This window comes from Mixophyes fleayi, chromosome 3, assembly GCF_038048845.1.
Source record: "Mixophyes fleayi isolate aMixFle1 chromosome 3, aMixFle1.hap1, whole genome shotgun sequence".
Taxonomy (NCBI): Eukaryota; Metazoa; Chordata; class Amphibia; order Anura; family Limnodynastidae; genus Mixophyes; species Mixophyes fleayi.
The window spans coordinates 332,813,123-332,833,744 of NC_134404.1; the positions used below are offsets into that span (position 1 = coordinate 332,813,123).

Here is a 20,622-nt window from a genome sequence, read left to right on the forward strand (position 1 = left end):
CCATGGCCTTATCTGTAGGGAGTTTGTATGTTCTCCCCGTGTTTGCGTGGGTTTCCTCCGGGTGCTCCAGTTTCCTCCCACACTCCAAAAACATACTGGTAGGTTAATTGGCTGCTATTAAATTGACCCTAGTCTCTCTCTGTCTGTCTGTGTGTGTGTGTGTGTGTGTGGGTGTGTGTGTGTTAGGAAATTTAGACTGTAAGCCCCAATGGGACAGGGACTGATGTGAGTGAGTTCTCTGTACAGCGCTGCGGAATCAGTGGCGCTATATAAATAAATGATGATGATGATGATACTCCAGAATTTCATGAAGAGTGATCAGATAACGCCAGTTCTACCATTCAGAATTATGGGGGCTGCAGTATTCTGCGATAATTAGCCTAATGCAAGAGATATCTCTGATATCATCTGCAGTAGACTTTTGTTAAATAGCCAGGATACTAAAATATAACTAAACCATGCGTAAAAAGCCATTTAAGCCTTGATAAATACGCCTTTCCCGATACTGCTGGTCCAAACTTCTATTTTGTTGCAAGTGACCTTTCTAATGTATAGAATATCGTCCCGCACATCCAGCAAAAAGGGAATCAGTAGCTCCCAGAATGCTGTTTGTTTTTTAAACTTTGTACGAGTAAACTCATATGAAATGATTTGTATGGTTATTTCTCAGTCCGCTTTCTATTCATTATAAAGCAGTGGTTCAAATCCCTCACAGCTGCCTCCAAGCATCTGAAACGTTTCAGAGAAGAAAAGAAAACACCATCCTCTCACCAAGCGCTCGTACAGGATCTTTTCTTTTTATTAGAAACTAAAAATGTTTTATGAAAGTGCTTGAAAGACGACACCTGAGCTTGTGAAGTGGTGACAGAATGTGGCTCTTTTCTCTGTCTTCACGGGAGTAATGTGAGACTCCGGGGACTTACTCCCGGTGATCTGTTTTAAGTAAAATACCAAGTGCCCGTCCTCTGGAAGTGAGACAAGTTTGGAATTCTACGGAGTAGAAATACGCAACCTACGGTTCTTTGTCAGTGAGGGCAGGTTGGGTCTTCCTGCCCCAGATTGACCACCTCTACAGTAGAGTTTGCATATTCCTGTGTTATTTCTTTAAATGGTCTCATAATGTATATTTGCATAAATCGCCATCTTTGTGTTAAACTAAGGTAAAGAAAATAAAAAGTTACGTATTGTACGGGTGTTTCTCATTAACCGTGTCAGGTCATCCAGGAACACGTTAGCTTTTCCAAAATATTATTTTTTTAAGGGTCAAGCCTGTTACATGTTTGGTGTGAGATTTGATTTACTATTACTGGTAAGGGAACCTAATTACAGACCCATCAGTCTGTCATGTGACTCACCAGGATCTCTCCTCGTAAAAAAAAAAAGAAAAGAAAGAAAAAGAAGATTTAAAGAAAGATGTAGAAAAGTCTCATCCAACTCATTGGGTTTACTCCCGACACAAACTAAAATTAAAAAGCTCAGAAAAAACTGAAGGATATCTCTAGCCCTATTTCTGTTCAGCATCAATGTCAGCCAGAGGTAAGATATCAAATGAAAATTGATCATTTGATAAGCAATGTTTGTATTCCATATTTTTCAAATTAGTTTTTTTTGTTTTGCTTTTAAAAATATTGATAGTTTGGGAGTGATTTAGCTGTAACGCCTCCTCTGGAGTTTTTATCCACACCTCCCTGTGAATATGTGGCCCTGGCACTACAGTCAGAGCCAAAAGTTTTGAGAATGACACAAATATTATTCTTCACAAAGTTTGCTGCCTCCGTTTTTTTATGGCAATTTGCATTTACTCCAGAATGTCATGAAGAGTGATCAGATGAATTGCAATTAATTTCAAAGTCTCTCTTTGCCATGAACTTTATCCCAAAAACAACATTTCCACTGCATTCCAGCCCTGTCACAAAAGGACCAGCTGACATCAGGTCAATCATTCTCTCGTTAACACAGCTGAGAGTGTTGACGAGGACAAGGCTGGAGATCACACTGTCGTGCTGATTAAGTTAGAATAACTGACTGGAAGCTTTAAAAGGAAGGCGGTGCTTGAAATCATTGTTCTTCGTCTGTTAACCATGATTATCTGCAAGGAAACACATGCAGTCATCATTGCTTTGCACAAAAAGGACTTCACAGGCAAGGATATTGCTGCTAGTAAGATTGTGCCTAAATCAACCATTTATCGGATCATCAAGAACTTCAAGAAGAGAGGTTCAATAGTTGTGAAGAAGGCTTCAGGGCGCCCAAGAACGTCCAGCAAGCGCCAGAACCGTCTCCTAAAGTTGATTCAGCTGCGGGATCAGGGCACCGCCAGTGCACAGCTTGCTCAGGAATGGCAGCAGGCAGGTGTGAGTGCATCTGCACACACAGTGAGGGGAAGACTTTTGGAGAATGGCCTTGTGTCAAGAAGGCCAGCAAAGAAGCCACTTCTCTCCAGGTAAAACATCAGGAACAGACTGATAGTCTGCAAAAGATAAATAAAATGAGTGCTGCTACTCTCGCAGAGGAGGGGTGAGTTGCGCCTGAGAGTGCACCAGAGACAGTGCCAGACCCTAATGAGTGATGTCACATCCGCAGAGGAGGGGTGAGTTAAATGGAGAGATAATGGATGTGCACTGAGGGATCCCTTTAACTGTGACTGTCCTATTAACATTTCCATGTAGAAGGAGAAAAAGAGCTGAATATATTTTATTTAGTATTGTAACCGTTTAAGAATGTGCTGAGCGAAGGAGTGTAAATCAAGAGTTTATATTTTGAAATAGAGAGATGGCCTGGGGCGTCCAACTTACTGCGACAACTATTGCACTGCACCACCACGCAACAATACCTGTGTCCACACTTAACAGACATTGCTGTAAATCCGCACATGCAGGGACTCTATGGTCTCTTATGCCCACACCCAAGAGCTACCCAGGGCAGAGGAAAGCGCAAAGTTCGAGCCGCATTACCCACCTACGCACCACGGGACCACACACAATGACAGGTGGTTACATAGAATTGCACTGAGTTTTGCAAATGCGTGCCCCTATCCACAGACGCAAGTTTAGAGTTACATTATGCATCGCTAACTCTCAGGGCCGGATTAAGGGAAGGGAGGCCCCCGGGCTAAGGATACTGTGAGGCCCCCCGCCCCCCATGAGGCCCCCCCATGAACTTACCTCCTTCCGTTGTCCCACTCCCTGTAGCAATTACGCGGTAAGTCCTACAGTGACAGCAGGCAGTTAACAGCATAACATTTGCTGTTAGCTGCCTACTATTTTCCTTGAACAGGTGACAATCAGACCCGATAAATGTCGGCGGGCCCCCCACCTGCCCGAGGCCCCTGGGCTGTAGCCCCTTTAGCCCTATTGTTAATCTGGCTCTGCTAACTCTACATACGTGCAATGACAAGTAGACGCACTTGCACACAATAAGCAGCATTGCGGGTTCACATTTTATGCAGTTTGCCAAACAACCTTCACTGACTCCTATTGGTTTGATAAGCTGCTTTCTTGTGAATATTGGTCCAGCCGTCGAAACGGTTGTCTCCACTGTGTGCAGACAGCAGGTGCACCTGAAGGGGAAATTTAAAAAGCCTTAAAATCAACTGGAATGTTGCCCCCTTGCAAACCCTGTATCACGGAGGTCTGTTTGAACAGACTTTAATAGTGAAGGTAAAATAACAGACACATTTGATATCTGTGAGGCCCCATTGCCTCCGATCATTTTAACAGAAGGAAGTATTGCTTTTAGCGCCCATCTTGACAGTGGCAGCCTGCCACCACAAAGTGGTAGGGAACCCAGGTGTACCTGAAAGCGAGGGCATATTGCCACAACTTCAAAGACTCCGCAGTCTCCCCAATTCAGATCTCTCCGAAACTTTTTAGCAGCTGAAAATTAAAATAAGCTGTCAGTATGCTGAAAAGATTTTTTTATTTTTTTTTTGCAGATCAAAATAAATCAAACTAACTATCTACAGATGTTTGGAAAGAAAATATTTGAGTTACTTATTTTCAAAGACAGATCTACCTTTGGTGTTTAATAGCTGTGGTGGCGAGGTGCCACTAACTGCAGCCTTTTAATAGAGGCTTAGACCCACGCAGCCAATAGGTTTGTCCTAGTGGCAATATTCTCCTCTGCCAAGCAAGTCATCAGGGCTGTATGTAACGATTAATTGCAGGCGTGTCCCGTGTCCAGGGGTTAATCCTTCTTACGGCAGATGCCTTGGACTATAATTTCAGCGAGGGTTTTCTCAAAGTTCAGCTAGGAAAATGCCTTCTTTTGCATTAATATATTTAAATGGACGACAGGATGGGTTTTTAGTTTAACATTTTTGATTATTGTAACTCAATTTATATCAGTAGAAAAAAAATGAATATATTTGCCGGATTGAGGACACATTGGTTCCATAGGCAAATTAGCAGTTTGAGGAATCCCATTCCCAGCCACTCATTATAATGGACAGTCACCCTGTGCCCAGTATACAGTATAATATGCCAGTACGGACAGTAACCCATGTATTATACCAGCAGATAGTGCAACTCGTACAGATGAAAACAGCAGCACCAAGACATTATACCAGCTACAGATTGTTATAGCACAATGTATTGTCAAACACACATCTATCAACTCATATTTTACCAGCAGTCAGTGTAGCAGACATGTGGTACCAACAAGGGCAGGCTAGGTAGAGGGGTAGGGGGGCATGTGCCCCCCAGGACCGTCCCATAGTGGGCTACCTTGGGCTGGGTCACTGGGCCATATGCCTTTTTTTCCTTTAAAATGTTCCTAATAGGTTGCTGAGTCAAGTCTTGCCCTCCGAGCTAAACATTTTCCAGTCCTACCCTGAGTATCAATAGCGCGCGCCCCAGGGCCGGATTAAGGGAATGGAGGCCCCTGGGCTAAGGGGGCCCCCCCGGCACTTACCTCCTTCCCCAGCGCGCTGTATGCTCTTTACTGAAGAGATCTCGTGTGAGTGAGAGACACGAGATCTCCTCAGTAAGGAGACTACAGCGCGCCGGAGAAGGACCGCAGTGAAAGTGCTCAGCAGCACTGATCGCGCCGGGGGCTCCCCCGCCCCCGACCGATCAATACTGCTGCTGAGCACTTTCAAGGGCCCCCTGGATGCAATAGGCCCCTGGGCTGTAGCCCAGTTAGCCCTATGGTTAATCCGGCCCTGGCGCGCCCTACACATTATCCCAGCAACCAATATCCTTTGTATCATTTAATACAAGCTGTTGTTAGGTCCTACACAATATATACCACCAGTGGGCATCAGATTATACCAACTGTGTCCTTCTTCCTCTCACATACTACCAAGAGTGCCCATCATATCACTGTTGTATCTTCCACATTGATTATACAAGCAATGCCTCCCACAACATTATACCAGCTAGTTATAATACTGCACTTGTTGCTCTAACAGTGCACCGAATTGTATAGCAGACCGTTTCGCAGCACGGTGGCTCAGTGGTTAGCACTTCTGCCTTACAGCACTGGGGTCATGAGTTGAATTCTCGACCATTGCCTTATCTGTGAGGAGTTTGTATGTTCTCCCCGTGTTTGCGTGGGTTTCCTTCGGGTGCTCTGGTTTCCTCCCACACTCCAAAAACATACTGGTAGGTTAATTGGCTGCTAACAAATTGACCCTAGTCTGTGTCTGTGTGCGTGTTAGAGAATTTACACTGTAAGCCCCAATGGGGCAAGGACTGATGTGAGTGAGTTCTCTGTACTGTGCTACGAAATTAATGGCGCTATATAAATCATCATCATCATCATCATCATCATTTATTTATATAGCGCCACTGACTCCGCAGCGCTGTACAGAGAACTCATTCACATCTGTCCCTGCCCCATTGGAGCTTACAGTCTAAATTCCCTAATATAGACACACACTCACACACATAGAGAGGGAGACAGACAGACAGGTAGAGACTAGGGTCAAATTTGATAGCAACCAATTAACCTACTAGTATGTTTTTTGGAGTGTGGGAGGAAACCGGAGCACCCGGAGGAAACCCACGCAATCACAGGGAGAACATACAAACTCCGCACAGATAAGGCCGTGGTCGGGAATTGAACTCATGACCCTAGCGCTGTGAGGCAGAAGTGCTACCACTTCGCCATGGTGACGATGATTATAGATAGATATATAGACAGGGACAAAGACAGGGATAAAGGTGGCACTGCACATCTATATGAGTTACCATTTTGCAGCAATTTTAGACTGTTCCCCTTTAATGTCACCCCCATCCTTTTGACCCAAAGGCAACAGAAATTTGGTGACCACTACACAATGCAGAACCCAATGATGACCAATTTATAAAGCAGAGCCTATTAGTTCTTACTATACCCCGCAAAGCCTATTGGTGGCACTACACAATGCAAAGCCCATTTGTGACCACTTTACAACGCTGAGTCCAGTCACAACCAATATACAATGCACATGCCACTGTTGACCGCTATAGTAGGCAGAGCCCGTTGGCGATGATCATACAATAAATTGCTCATTGCTGATCATTATACAACGAAAAATCCTTTGGGGACCACAATGTAGTTCAGAGCCTTTGGGGTCCAGCATTCAATGCAGAGATCTATCTTGATCATTATGCAATGCAGAGCTCATTGGTAACCATTTTTCAGTGAGTGCAGAGCCCACAGATGATTTGTATACAGTGATTACTATTTACCACGTCCAGCAGAAGTACAAATAATATAATATATATATATTTTTATTTTTTTTTAAAAACAAAAATCTTTTAAATTACAAAATGCCGCCCTACAGTTCTGCCACCAGAGGTCCGTGGCTATATGGCCTGTCAATAAATCCAGGCCTGTCTACTTTTGTTCTACCATTAGGGACTTGATTACTGGAGATGTTTTACAGTTAGGAATTTAATTATTGCTTGCACTAGTAGAGTTAAAGTCAAGTGTAAGTTAGGCACAAGGTAATATAAGAGGATTAAGATACATTCCACCCACAAGATCATAGGATGACATTGGTCAAGCAACTCACACACATTAGTTTGGCAACAACCATTTGTGTCAGCCATTAACGCCAATCACATTTTTTAACCGTATCTCTCCCTGTATTGCGCTGAAAAAGCTTCCGTGCGTTGTGTTTAATTATTATAGGTCAGCGCTGGTGTAATATTGTAGCAATGATGGCATAAAACAGGGACATTTTTGGTGTAAAATGGAAACTGCTGGTATAGCATGAGGCAATGCCGTCAAAACGTGGGGGCCATGTTTTGCCAACAGGTTATAAGAGGCAATGCTGGTGTAACGTGGGGTAATGCTTGTGTAATATTGGATGCTGGTATAGTTTATATGGGGCCAATGCTGGTATAATAAGTTTATGCAGAAATTACAGGTACAATATGAGGAATAATTACATGTGGGGGCCTTAATAGTGCTACCCTGCATGATGTTAGCATTGCCGCATACGGTCTTCCAGGACAATCCACGTTTCTGTTACTTTAGAACCTTTAACTTAAAACATTTTTCTTCTTAGAATTTAGAGCCTGACAGAATGAATGGGGGAGGGGGGATCCTGTAAAAGTTCTTCTGCAATTCGCATTCAAAGAGAAACAAATGGATTTTCTTTTCATGTCATTTTCATATTTTAAACGAATGACAATCGCAATCTAGTGATATCACCCAGCCCTGGGTATTAAATTGCTGGTGTTTGTGAATAACATACAGCTTATTGGAGCAGTTTTTTTTGCTAGAGATGAATAAAGTAAAAGAAAAGTTAGTTAACAAGAGTATGCAGAAAATGTGAATCTGGCTTTTAAGAGCACTGAATAGGACTGGTATGGTACAGCTGACTGCTGCTTTCTAATTCCATAAACCGAGCGTGCCATCTAGTGGCAACGAAAACAGATATAATCATTTGAGTTCATGAACTTCATTTCATATCAAATTGTGTATAACACCAAGGGGGAAATGTATCAAACCTTTTAAAAAGGAAAATTGGAGGTGTTGCCCAAAGCAGCCAATCAGATTCTAGTTATCATTTTTCTAGAATGTAGTAGATAAACGATAGCTAGAATCTGATTGGCTGCTTTGTGCAACATCTCCACTTTTGCTTTTTAGAAGGTTTGAGCAATTTACCCCCAAGGGTAGAACATGGCATGCCGGGCCCCATAGCAAAATTTGGGAAGGGGCTTGGCGATTCCGTTGCTGCTCAGCTCCCAGGTGATACTGGCTGGCAGTCCTTGGACCCTTTGGAGGGCATGGCTTTGTGAGGCAAGATGTCGGCTTTGGACGAGGCATACAGAATGTGGTGATAGACAGAAAGGTGTGTTTACCATGCAAATTAATCTATGACGGTTCCTGAGACAGAGGTCAGCACAAGGGGCGGCTGAAGCGTTAATGAAGAGCTGTCGGCCCGACAGCTAAACTGACAGAGCAGATGGAGCGTCCTTCCTGCAAATCTATCTCTCTATCTCAGTGTCATGTGTCTTCCGTAGTCACATGGTGCACAGTGGAGGCAGCTGATGTAGTCACATGGTACACTGTGGAGGCGGACGATGTAGACACATGGTACACAGTGGAGGCGGACGATGTAGTCACATGGTACACAGTGGAGGCGGACGATGTAGTCACATGGTACACAGTGGAGGCGGGCTGATGTAGACACATGGTACACAGTGGAGGCGGACGAGGTTGTCACATGGTACACTGTGGAGGTGACTGATGAATCACATGGTACACAGTTGAGGCGGGCTGATGTAGTCACATGGTACACAGTGGAGGCGGGCTGATGTAGTCACATGGTACACAGTGGAGGCGGGCATTGAAGTCACATGGTACACAGTGGAGGTGGCTGACGAATCACATGGTACACAGTGGAGGCGGCTGATGAGTCACATGGTACACAGTGGAGGCGGACGATGTAGTCACATGGTACACAGTGGAGGCGGACGATGTAGTCACATGGTACACTGTGGAGGTGACTGATGAATCACATGGTACACAGTGGAGGAGGCTGATGAGTCACATGGTACACAGTGGAGGCGGATGATGTAGTCACATGGTACACAGTGGAGGCGGACGATGTAGTCACATGGTACACAGTGGAGGTGACTGATGAATCACATGGTACACAGTGGAGGCGGGCATTGTAGTCACATGGTACACAGTGGAGGTGGCTGACGAATCACATGGTACACAGTGGAGGCGGCTGATGAGTCACATGGTACACAGTGGAGGCGGACGAGGTAGTCACATGGTACACAGTGGAGGCGGACGTGGTAGTCACATGGTACACAGTGGAGGTGACTGATGAATCACATGGTACACAGTGGAGGCGGGCTGATGTAGTCACATGGTACACAGTGGAGGCGGACAATGTAGTCACATGATACACTGTGGAGGTGACTGATGAATCACATGGTACACAGTGGAGGCGGCTGATGAGTCACATGGTACGTGGAGCGTCCTTCCTGCAAATCTATCTCTCTATCTCAGTGTCATGTGTCTTCCGTAGTCACATGGTGCACAGTGGAGGCGGCTGATGTAGTCACATGGTACACTGTGGAGGCGGACGATGTAGACACATGGTACACAGTGGAGGCGGACGATGTAGTCACATGGTACACAGTGGAGGCGGACGATGTAGTCACATGGTACACAGTGGAGGCGGACGATGTAGTCACATGGTACATAGTGGAGGCGGACAATGTAGTCACATGGTACACAGTGGAGGCGGACGAGGTAGTCACATGGTACACAGTGGAGGCGGACGAGGTAGTCACAGTGGAGGCGGCTGATGAGTCACATGGTACACAGTGGAGGCGGGCTGATGAGTTACATGGTACACAGTGGAGGCGGACGAGGTAGTCACATGGTACACAGTGGAGGTGACTGATGAATCACATGGTACACAGTGGAGGCGGGCATTGTAGTCACATGGTACACAGTGGAGGTGGCTGACGAATCACATGGTACACAGTGGAGGCGGCTGATGAGTCACATGGTACACAGTGGAGGCGGACGAGGTAGTCACATGGTACACAGTGGAGGCGGACGTGGTAGTCACATGGTACACAGTGGAGGTGACTGATGAATCACATGGTACACAGTGGAGGCGGGCTGATGTAGTCACATGGTACACAGTGGAGGCGGACAATGTAGTCACATGATACACTGTGGAGGTGACTGATGAATCACATGGTACACAGTGGAGGCGGCTGATGAGTCACATGGTACGTGGAGCGTCCTTCCTGCAAATCTATCTCTCTATCTCAGTGTCATGTGTCTTCCGTAGTCACATGGTGCACAGTGGAGGCGGCTGATGTAGTCACATGGTACACTGTGGAGGCGGACGATGTAGACACATGGTACACAGTGGAGGCGGACGATGTAGTCACATGGTACACAGTGGAGGCGGACGATGTAGTCACATGGTACACAGTGGAGGCGGACGATGTAGTCACATGGTACACAGTGGAGGCGGACAATGTAGTCACATGGTACACAGTGGAGGCGGACGAGGTAGTCACATGGTACACAGTGGAGGCGGACGAGGTAGTCACAGTGGAGGCGGCTGATGAGTCACATGGTACACAGTGGAGGCGGGCTGATGAGTTACATGGTACACAGTGGAGGCGGACGAGGTAGTCACATGGTACACAGTGGAGGCAGCTGATGAGTCACATGGTACACAGTGGAGGAGGGCTGATGTAGTCACACGGTACACAGTGGAGGCAGCTGATGTAGTCACATGGCACACAGTTGAGGAGGACGAGGTAGTCACATGGTACACAGTGGAGGCGGGCGTTGTATTCACATGGTACACAGTGGAGGCGGACGAGGTAGTCACATGGTACACAGTGGAGGTGGGCGTTGTAGTCACATGGTACATAGTGGAGGCGGACGAGGTAGTCACATGGTACACAGTGGAGGTGGGCGTTGTAGTCACATGGTACACAGTGGAGGCGGGCGTTGTAGTCATATGGTACACAGTGGAGACAGCTGATGTAGTCACATGGTGCACAGTGGAGACAGCTGATTTAGTCACATGGTGCACAGTGGAGACAGCTGATGTAGTCACATGGTACACAGTGGAGATAGGCTGATGAAAACATTCCTGTGTAACTGACAGCCCTGGAGGAGAAACAGGTAAGAAGAAGTAATGAGGAGCATGTGTGAGAAAACCTGGAGGGCAGAGAGTGACATGGGAGATAAAGATGGTGAGAAGAGGAGTATATGAGGAAAAAGCTGGTTGGCAGGGTGGCCTGTGAGGAAAAAGCTGGTATCCAGGGGGCATGTGTGAGGAAAGTTGGTTGGCAGGGTGGTATGTGAGAGAAAAGCTGGTGGGCAGCGGGGGCAGGTGTGAGAGAAGCTGCACACAGCACATAGTCAGTGCCAGGGGTCCAATAACTCAACCCTCAGATGTAGAAGGGAGAGCAGAGCAACTTGTAGTATCCATTGCTGAGAGCGCAGCATCAGTCTGCACAGCAAAGTAGATTATAATATAATCGTGCAGACAATGGGCCTGGGAGTTGTATAAATCCTTTCCGCTTCACAGACACAGGTGAGTATCTGTACGTAGCATGTCCCATGTGGCGGCTTCTATCCCCTCAGAGACTTTAACAACATTGCGCCACATCCCATAACTTCAAAGAGGTTCCTCTTTTCCTCTAGTAAATTCTAGATATTTTATATTTTTAAGTAAGTTAATATTCCATTGTGGCCCCTTTAAATGAGTTTTAATCTCCCATTGTGACCCTCAATCCAAAAAAAAATCTGTGTATCTCTGGTCCATGTGAACTCAATGGCACTGAAGCACTTGCAGTATCTGTGTGCACCATTTATTTATATTAAATATTAGGGGACAATGTGCAAAGACGCAGAGCTTATATTTAACCATAATGGAATTGGTGTTTACCATTACTTTCAATGTAGTGTCCATGGCCCATCCCAGACACTTAGGATGCACTTGGCTGACACAGAGACACTGACAGACCAGTATATAAAACATTTTTAGAAAGGGTCAATTTGTTTAAGGCATCAGAGATAAAAAGTTCCCCTGTTTTCCACGTATTAAACATGATATATGGGCCACTATTGCCCCCTCCATAGCATCAATACTCTGACATCAGGAATGCAAACAGCCATCTTGAATAGAATTTGTTCAATTTTCCAGACATCAATGATGGAATGGGGGGCAGGGGGAGGTGGTCATTTGTAAATTGCTGTGTTATATGAGCATCACTGGTTGTATGGACATTCTAAAATAAGTTAGGCTGTTACAGGTTTCTACTGGTATCTGTAACCTGAAAAGTGCAGCAGTTAGTTGAAAGGTGTTTTTTTTTATTAGGAAACATGTTGGTTAGATTAGGGGGCATGTTATAGTAAAATGATGGCGTTAGCCTTTAATATCATCATCATCATTTATTTATATAGCACCACTAATTCTGCAGCGCTGTACAGAGAACTCACTCACATCAGTCCCTGCCCCATTGGTGCTTAAATTCCCTAACATACACACACAGACAGACGGAGAGAGAGACAGACTAGGGTCAATTTGTTCGCAGCCAATTAACCTACTAGTATGTTTTTGGCGTGTGGGAGGAAACCGGAGCACCCGGAGGAAACCAACGCAAACACAGGGAGAACATACAAACTCCTCACAGATAAGGCCATGGTTGGGAATTGAACTCATGACCCCAGTGCTGCGAGGCAGAAGTGCTAACCACTGAGCCACCGTGTTAAGGTTAAAATGGGCAGAAATCAGGAAATGTTCAATTTCATAGAGAAGGGTTAAGAGATAAAACAGACATTGCTTTGAGCTAACTTTTACTTTTTTGCAGTCTGTGCGTCTTGTGTGATGTAAGCCCCTCTGAATAATAAAACATACTTAAAGACTACAAAATTATATTGCATATACTTACCAAGTTGCCAAATGCTTGATTTCCAGCTGCAAAAGGTTTTAAACCTCCCAAAAATACCATTTAGCATTGGTTGCTATGTAATTCATATCTTCTATGCAATGCTGCCATCTGTTGGACGTATTTGCTATTTTAATAATTTTATTATCTTTCTGATTATATAAATCTGAGCGCTAATTAGCAAACGTCTCTATTGTTTTATTAAGATACTTAGTTTTTTTTGAACTGTCATAAGTGAAAAAATGTAAAATAATATTGTTTATATTTATACATTGCTATAGTCATGTCATTTTTTTTTTCTTATAAACTTTTGCGCTTGATTTGATCAGACCCAAAGTAGAAACGTATCTTGTAAGTGATCAGATGTAATCTGGAGAAGTAGTTAATCTATACAATCACCATTATCTCTTATAACCCTTAATTTTTCACTAATTGTTGATGTGTTAATACCAATTAAACTTTAATTCTATCTCTCTTTTGTTACTATTTCCCTATATAAATATACGAAAGGTGGGGGTCCCATGGGAGAGAACCCTACCAAAACATACCTCCCAATTTAGGTGGCACTGTCCTGTTGTCCAAATTATCTGAATTTTGTCCAGGTACGAGGATAATTGAGAGTTGTTAGTGTAAGATGCACCTGACTCTACATAGGGTCTTTTTCTTACGCATTTCTTGTGCCCATGGATAGTACAAAAATGCGCATTTTACATAAAAAGGAGACACCTACGTCAAACTCTGCACGAGCCCCATAATGTGTGCACAACGTCTAACAACTCTGCACAACATACAGGGAGCAGTGATCAGGTTTATGTCGTATAACTTTCAGGGGCCGTAGAGTTTATTGTGATGATGATAATCCAGATTCAGTGATGACAGCTCATTATATACATTTATGTTCTTCATTAGTAAATTATTAATCCGATTACATGGAACATGATTATTCATTTGCAATTCATAGAGCTTTTTTATTTATGGTGCTTATAAATGTTGGTACTATAGTATTTAGTAATATATTTTTTTATTGTATGTATGAGGTCATTTACGTCATATTTTAGATAGTCGTATACTGTCTTCTTATACCTGTTATACTTCTGTAAATTCAGGGTAAATTGTACAGTTATTCTAATTATATGCACTGTGGATTTGTGGAAATATCTATATATAAAGGCAAAATCACAGGATTGTCTCTTTCTCATTTGTTCCATTTCTATCTTCTTATAGGGTGGAGACTGTAATTCTAATAGGGTGGAAGAACAGAAGCTCTGTTACTACAGACAGAATAAATTATTTATAGTATTTATACACATAGAAGGTGGTGGAGATTTGGGCCTTGAATCTCTGAGACCAATCTGGGGGAAGGGGCAACACAGCAAGAAAAAGCCACGGGAGGCACAAACCTTCCGCCCAGTCATAGACCTGATCTAGCCCAGACATGAATGTGATTTTATGTTTATCTCTTAGGCTTACACCCTCCACCATCTCTGGTTTATACTTTCATCCCTTATTAGTAACCTGAGGTCAGAGCCAGTGATGACATCATAGAAGGTGACAGAGTTCCCATGGAGACCAGGACATTGTGATGTAATGGTCATGATATAAGGACCAGAAGCTGCTCCAGTCAGTCAGTTGGGAGGTTGAATCCCCAGATCACTGACAGGACCAATGGATCTCTACATCTATGGGATTATAACATCTTCAAACGCTGATGTAACTGCTACGACGTGGGATCCGCTGCTCTGTCGTCGCTAATGAAGCGGTAAATGAAAAGATTGTAATTATATCTGTATAGGCTCCCTTCCCCTTCTGTATAGATGAATCAGTGTAAGCCCTAGCGGGCAAGATTCATCTCTTTAGATTGTAAGCTCCTACGAATGTTCCCCTCTCCACCATCACAGTAAATGTGCCCCTCCCCATCAATCACAGTAAATGTGCCCCTCGCCCCCCCATCACAGTAAATGTGCCCTTCTGCCCCTCCAATCACAGTAAATGTTCCTCTCCCCCCAATCACAGTAAATGTGCCCCTCTGCCCCCCCCCCCCCCCTCCATCACAGTAAATGTGCCCCTCTCCTCTTCCCCATCATAATAAAGGGGGCGGGTCTGTCAGACTAAGGGACCCAGACAGTCCAGGGGGCCCGGACCAAGAGGTCCCTTACAGCTGTACTGGCCGTACCACCCCGATGGCAGCCCTGACTCAGTTCCCCCTTCTGTATAGATGAATCACAGTGTTAGCCCTAGCGGGCAAGATTCATCTTATTAGATTGTAAGCTCCCACGAGCAGGGCTACTTTCAGGGCTGCCATCAGAAACTGTGGGGCTCAGTACTAGTTAATCTGGCAGGGCCCCTCCGCCCCCCCCCAACCCCGCCCCCACCCCCCCCCCCCCCCATAAATGTTCCCCTCTCCCCATCACTAGAAATGTTCCCCTCCCCCTATCACAGTAGATGTGCCCCTCAGCCCCCCCAATCACAGTAAATGTGCCCTTCTGCCCCCTTCCAAATCACGGTAAATGTGCCCCTCTCCTTTTCCCCATCATAATAAAGGGGACGGGTCTGTCAGACTAAGGGGCCCAGACAGTCCAGGAGGCCCAGACCGAGAGGTCCCTTACAGCTGTACTGGCCGTACCACCCTGATGGCAGCCCTGGCTCCCTTCCCCCTTCTATTTAGATGAATCATATTGTAAGCTCTAATGGGCAAGAGTCATCTCATTAGATTGTAAGCTCCTATGAGCAGGGCTCCCTCCCCCTTATGTCGTCTCTACAGGTATATACAGCAATATGCAGTTATATATATGTGATCCAGGATGACAATCGATTGCCATACGTGGAGTCAGGAAGGAATTTTTTTCCCCTCTGAGAAGAATGAAATGTCTCCGGGGGTTTTCTTCGCCTTCCTCTGGATCTATAGATCAGTAACTCTGAAACCAGATCCCTGGGAGCCCCAAATATGACCAGAATAATGGCTGTTATTACAGAAATACTGGTGAATTGGTTAAATTGACTGCACCTAGATATTTGGGGTTCCCTGGGCGCTGGCAGTGTTGGTTAATAAATAAAACTTCAGCAATATTTCAATTGCATCTCTGCATATTGTTAAATAAAAATATTTTAAAATAAACTCTGTGTGATTCTTGTTCAAAATAAACTGCACCCACTGGTTCTCTGAGGGGTGTTGATAAATAGTGTATACAAGGAATTCTCACCATCTGTCCTTGTGCTGTGCCTGTACCTGAGTCCTCACAGGGACTTGTGGGAGGTGGGCAGGGATCTCTATAGTAGGGATTGACTCGGATGACTGCACTTGATAACACTATACGCAGACAATGGGTATACGTTGGAAACCACTATGGTTTAATTTCAGGCGTAGGAAAATGGTGAATGGGGGGGGGGAAGGAATGTATCATAAAGGGTTGGCTACACATTATAATAAACAAGCCTTAAATGGACAATTGTGAAGCAATATTAACAACAACGTATGAATAAAACTCACGCCCAGTCATCAGCCAACTAATAACTAATATGGTGACCATATAAAGTAATCAGAATAAAGTATTTGTGGCACTGTTGTTGCACATGTTTATGTGGAGGTCACAAAGAGGTTGTACCGCGAATTGCGGACAGTGTAACACATTTCTGGAAAATCTCGATCCCAATCTAGGAGTGGCGTGATGGAATTAATTTCCAGTAGGGTAGACAGCGGGGTTTGGTTTATAAACATTGAACTTGTCAAATATTAGGGCGTGTTCTGCTTACTACCATGTAGGCACTGCAACAACGCCCTCCGGAGACCAGCCCCCTTGGCATAAATCAACCTCCAATAAATCTGGAACGCCGCCAGTATTGACCCAACCGTTGAAGCTGGAACCCAGGCATGCGTCCGTCTTCCTTGGGTGATACTGCCCGGCCCTGCTGGCTCCCCACTTCCTATTCCTTGCTCGCCGCTTTCCCGTCCTTCCAACTGTGACAAAGCAATTTGAGCAATAAATTATATTCACAAAGCATACAATGACAACAACATTACATGTCAAGCATTTACCAAGATTACATATAAAAAGTGTTTAATATATATTTTTATATTTTTTACTTGTTTTTAATTATTTTTAAAGAATTACCTGCATGTACTGTAGGGGATGGGTGGGGGGATACTGAAAAACTATATATAATAAGCTTCCTTCCCCCTCTCCTTTAACTACCCTCACCTTGTCCTGCCTCCTGTCTCGCCCCCTGCCCCCTCCTTTCCCTGAGTGGCTACCTGCACTGCTCAGGTGTAACAAAATAGGATGGACTTTGTTGTCTGCACCCCCCTTTCTTCGTGTCACTTGCATCGGGCCGCCTAGCAACCATCCTCTCTTATTCCTCTTCGGCGCTATTGTTCGCCTGCGATTCCTTTAAGAGGTGATCATGTCTGTCTGTATGACATTATTACTGAGCAGTGGCAATTATTTACTTATAAATGTCTGGTTTTTAGAACTTCCTGGAAAACTGGGCTATAACTATCCACAGTGCTAGCACTGGGGCCCCCAAGGACAATGGGGTCCTTATCACCGTGCTTCAGGATAAAATTGGTTCACTTGCCCACAGGACTGCGCATAAACAAGTCTGCCATCCATTCTTCACCACTGTGGGACCCAATCACTAAATATTTATGATAGAGCAGAGCCAATCTCCCACAGAGCACACAGGTCAATGAGTGAGACCAGTATTAAATAGTATTGCACAGGTTATTTAAATAATGGGTAGACAATACAAAAGACAGTTGTCAGCGTTTCTGCTTCGTATTGCAAATCTGCATTTATGTAGCAAAATGAAAGTATGACGTATTGGTTCATATTGTTATGAAAACATTTAAGCTTGCATCCCAACGTCAACGGCCATCCTAAGTCCAAGATTAACATCTATGCTTCAAACAACACTGATATGTAGTTAAAATCTAATGCACTCACTTTACGGGCGGGTGCAGAACATTGCAATGCTGTGCCCCATAGCAATACTTGGGTAGAGGCACGGAGCAGTTTGCACCTCCTGGGCTCCCCTCTCTGCTTTCAATACAGCAGAGCAGGGGCCTCTTCTGAGAGGTGGAATGGGATGTGCAGGTGTAAGCTGAGTACAGTAAGGGAGTGTACACGTAAGGGACACGCACCTCGGAAATGGAACCTAGTGCACTTGGAGGCATGTCCAGATACGCTTCTTATCATCATCATCATCATCATTTATTTATATAGCGCCAACATATTCCATAGCGCTTTACAAGTGGGGACAAACAGTAAACTAATAAACAAACTAGGTAAAACAGACAAAGAGGTGAGAAGGCCCTGCTCGCAAGCTTACAATCTATGGGACAATGGGAGTTTGATACATGAGACTAAGTGCTACATTTTGCATTTTCGGTCCAGCCAGACTGCAATGGTAAAAGTGACTCATAAGCTAAATGATCCTGTCACACAGCAATGTTGGTCAGGGAGTAGTTGTCTTGTGTGAAATTGTGTAATGGGTGGTAATAGGGTAATGTAGTGAAGTTAAGAGGGTGGTTGAGGATTATTATAAGCTTGTCTGAAGAGGTGGGTTTTCAGAGAACGCTTGAAAGTTTGTAGATCAGGGGAGAGTATTATTGTGCGAGGGAGAGAATTCCATAGAGTGGGTGCAGCCCGAAAAAAGCCCTGTAACTGGGAATGGGAGGATGTAATGAGGGTGGATGAGAGACACAGATCTTAGGAGGTATATCTTTTGCAAAGAGGTAAACGATGGGTGTGGGGTGTTTGTATTTCATTGCATTTTACAAGGAAAATGTGTCTTTCACATTTATTATTAACACTGTCAAGTCACCATTCTCTCTTGTGTACACTTCATTACATTATATTGTGTACAAATAGGGTAATACGATTTTTGCATTTACTCCTAAAATTGTCAAGCCGCATCTCTACACTTGTGAGTATTATTATTATTTATTTAATTATGTATAAGGCGCCATAGATTCCATAGCGCTGGGAAAAGTAACCAAGACACAAATGGATGAGGTAATACACATAAGTAGCACCAATGAGTGTGAGTAACACAGTGGGGACTCACACAGAGTGCAGCAAAAGACATGACTGGACCTATGAGGGAGTCAGACAGTAGACAGACGTGAGACAATAGGTAGAGAGGACCCTGCCCGCAAGAACTTATGTTCTAGAGGGAGGGGTAGTGAGAGAGAGTAGGACCAACTGGGTTGAAATGGAGTTTGTGGACAACGGAAGAGGAGGTGATGGGCGAGATGGTCGGGAGGTGGCAGGGTAGGCGAGCTTGAAAGGGTGAGCTTTGAGTGAGCGTTTGAAGGATTGTAGATTGGGGAAGAGTCGAGTGAGGCGGGGCAGGGTATACGCATTTGTATGGCTGACATATGCAAGACATAGAATACTGCCGTGATCGGTTTGAGGTGAACTTATCTTGAGATGCAGCTCAACACAACCACAGAATTACACATTTGTTGTAACAGAATTTTTACGTGCATGTTAGTGGCGCAATATGTGTTCAGTTCTAAGTGAAGCCCATATGACACACATATAAATCATGTTACTGAATGCGTGAACGCTACAACAACTGGGTGGGTCGTGCTTGGTCAACTAGAGATTGTGCGGCAAAGTGACAGCAGAACGCCTCGCAAATTGGTTCATTTGTAGCCTTGTATAAGAAAACATCCCACACTCTACAACAACATTACAGCATGGCCATATAATGCCCATAGAAACTGCACGTTGGTGGTTAAGCAAACCTTGTATCTAATATTAATTCTAGTAAAGTCATTAGCACAAGGTTCCGCTATGGATATAAATTACCCTTTAATCTGTTACCGTATTTTGTGTATTTAACACCTTAAGCACAATTCATCTTTTAAACTAAAGTCCCAAGCAAATTGCAAGGAGCATCCGCCAAGCCAAACCCCAGCCTTTATTAAAACACAGTCCCCTGCTTTATGTATCCTCCAAGCCCTTCCTTGTCACGAAGCCGTTCACATACGTTGAAGTACAAAGACGTTATCGACACATGAAGCAGCGCAGCTGTGTCACAACATAAACTAACATACCCTTAAATCAACAAAAAATTAACCCCTTCAACTTTTCCAGGATCCCCCCAACAACAAAGGCTTCAGTGTTTACTGTGAAATGACAGAACTTTGGTGTTACCAACTCCCAATTTACATTAAGTTGTCCTGCATTGACAATGTATTTCTTCTCGGCTCAAACTGATCTTTAAAGAACTTTGATCTAAGTGCCAAATGCGTTGACTGAAAAAGACGAGCGCAGAGAATGAACTGGCTGTGAACCGTATTTATTATATGACATGGCAAAGGACCAAGTGAGCGTTCAATAGCAGTCTAATTTCTTGTGCATATGTACACGCATATATAATTTTAAATAGGCCCTAAAAGTTAATAAAGAACATTTAGTTACATCATAAAGCATTGTAACCAATGTCATTTTGGGGGGAAAACTAAGACATCTGGCATCAGTGAACCGCACTAAAATGTAAATACATTAGTAACGTACTTATGACCTATTACACGTACTCAAAACAATAATTCTTTGGGGTATTTTTCTTTGATTGTTTCACGCAGGGCGATTTTTATGGACCCTTAGGGTTTTGCTTTTTTGGGGGGGCGGGGGGAGATTTTTTTTTTTTTTTTATATCTTTGGCACCAGTCGTAAGTCTTCGTTGCAGAGGTTAAGTAAGCCTACTTTTCATCTGGAAACTCAGAACCGAA

General features: G+C 44.2%; 1 long non-coding RNA gene across 1 annotated transcript; it reads left to right on the top strand.

Moving 5' to 3' along the window:
• The first annotated feature begins 11,063 nt into the window (after window positions 1-11,063).
• On the top strand, window positions 11,064-15,999 carry LOC142143044 (uncharacterized). Its single transcript, XR_012689480.1, has 2 exons — window positions 11,064-11,112; window positions 14,109-15,999. It is a non-coding gene; the product is annotated as an uncharacterized LOC142143044 (long non-coding RNA).
• The last annotated feature ends 4,623 nt before the right edge of the window (window positions 16,000-20,622 follow it).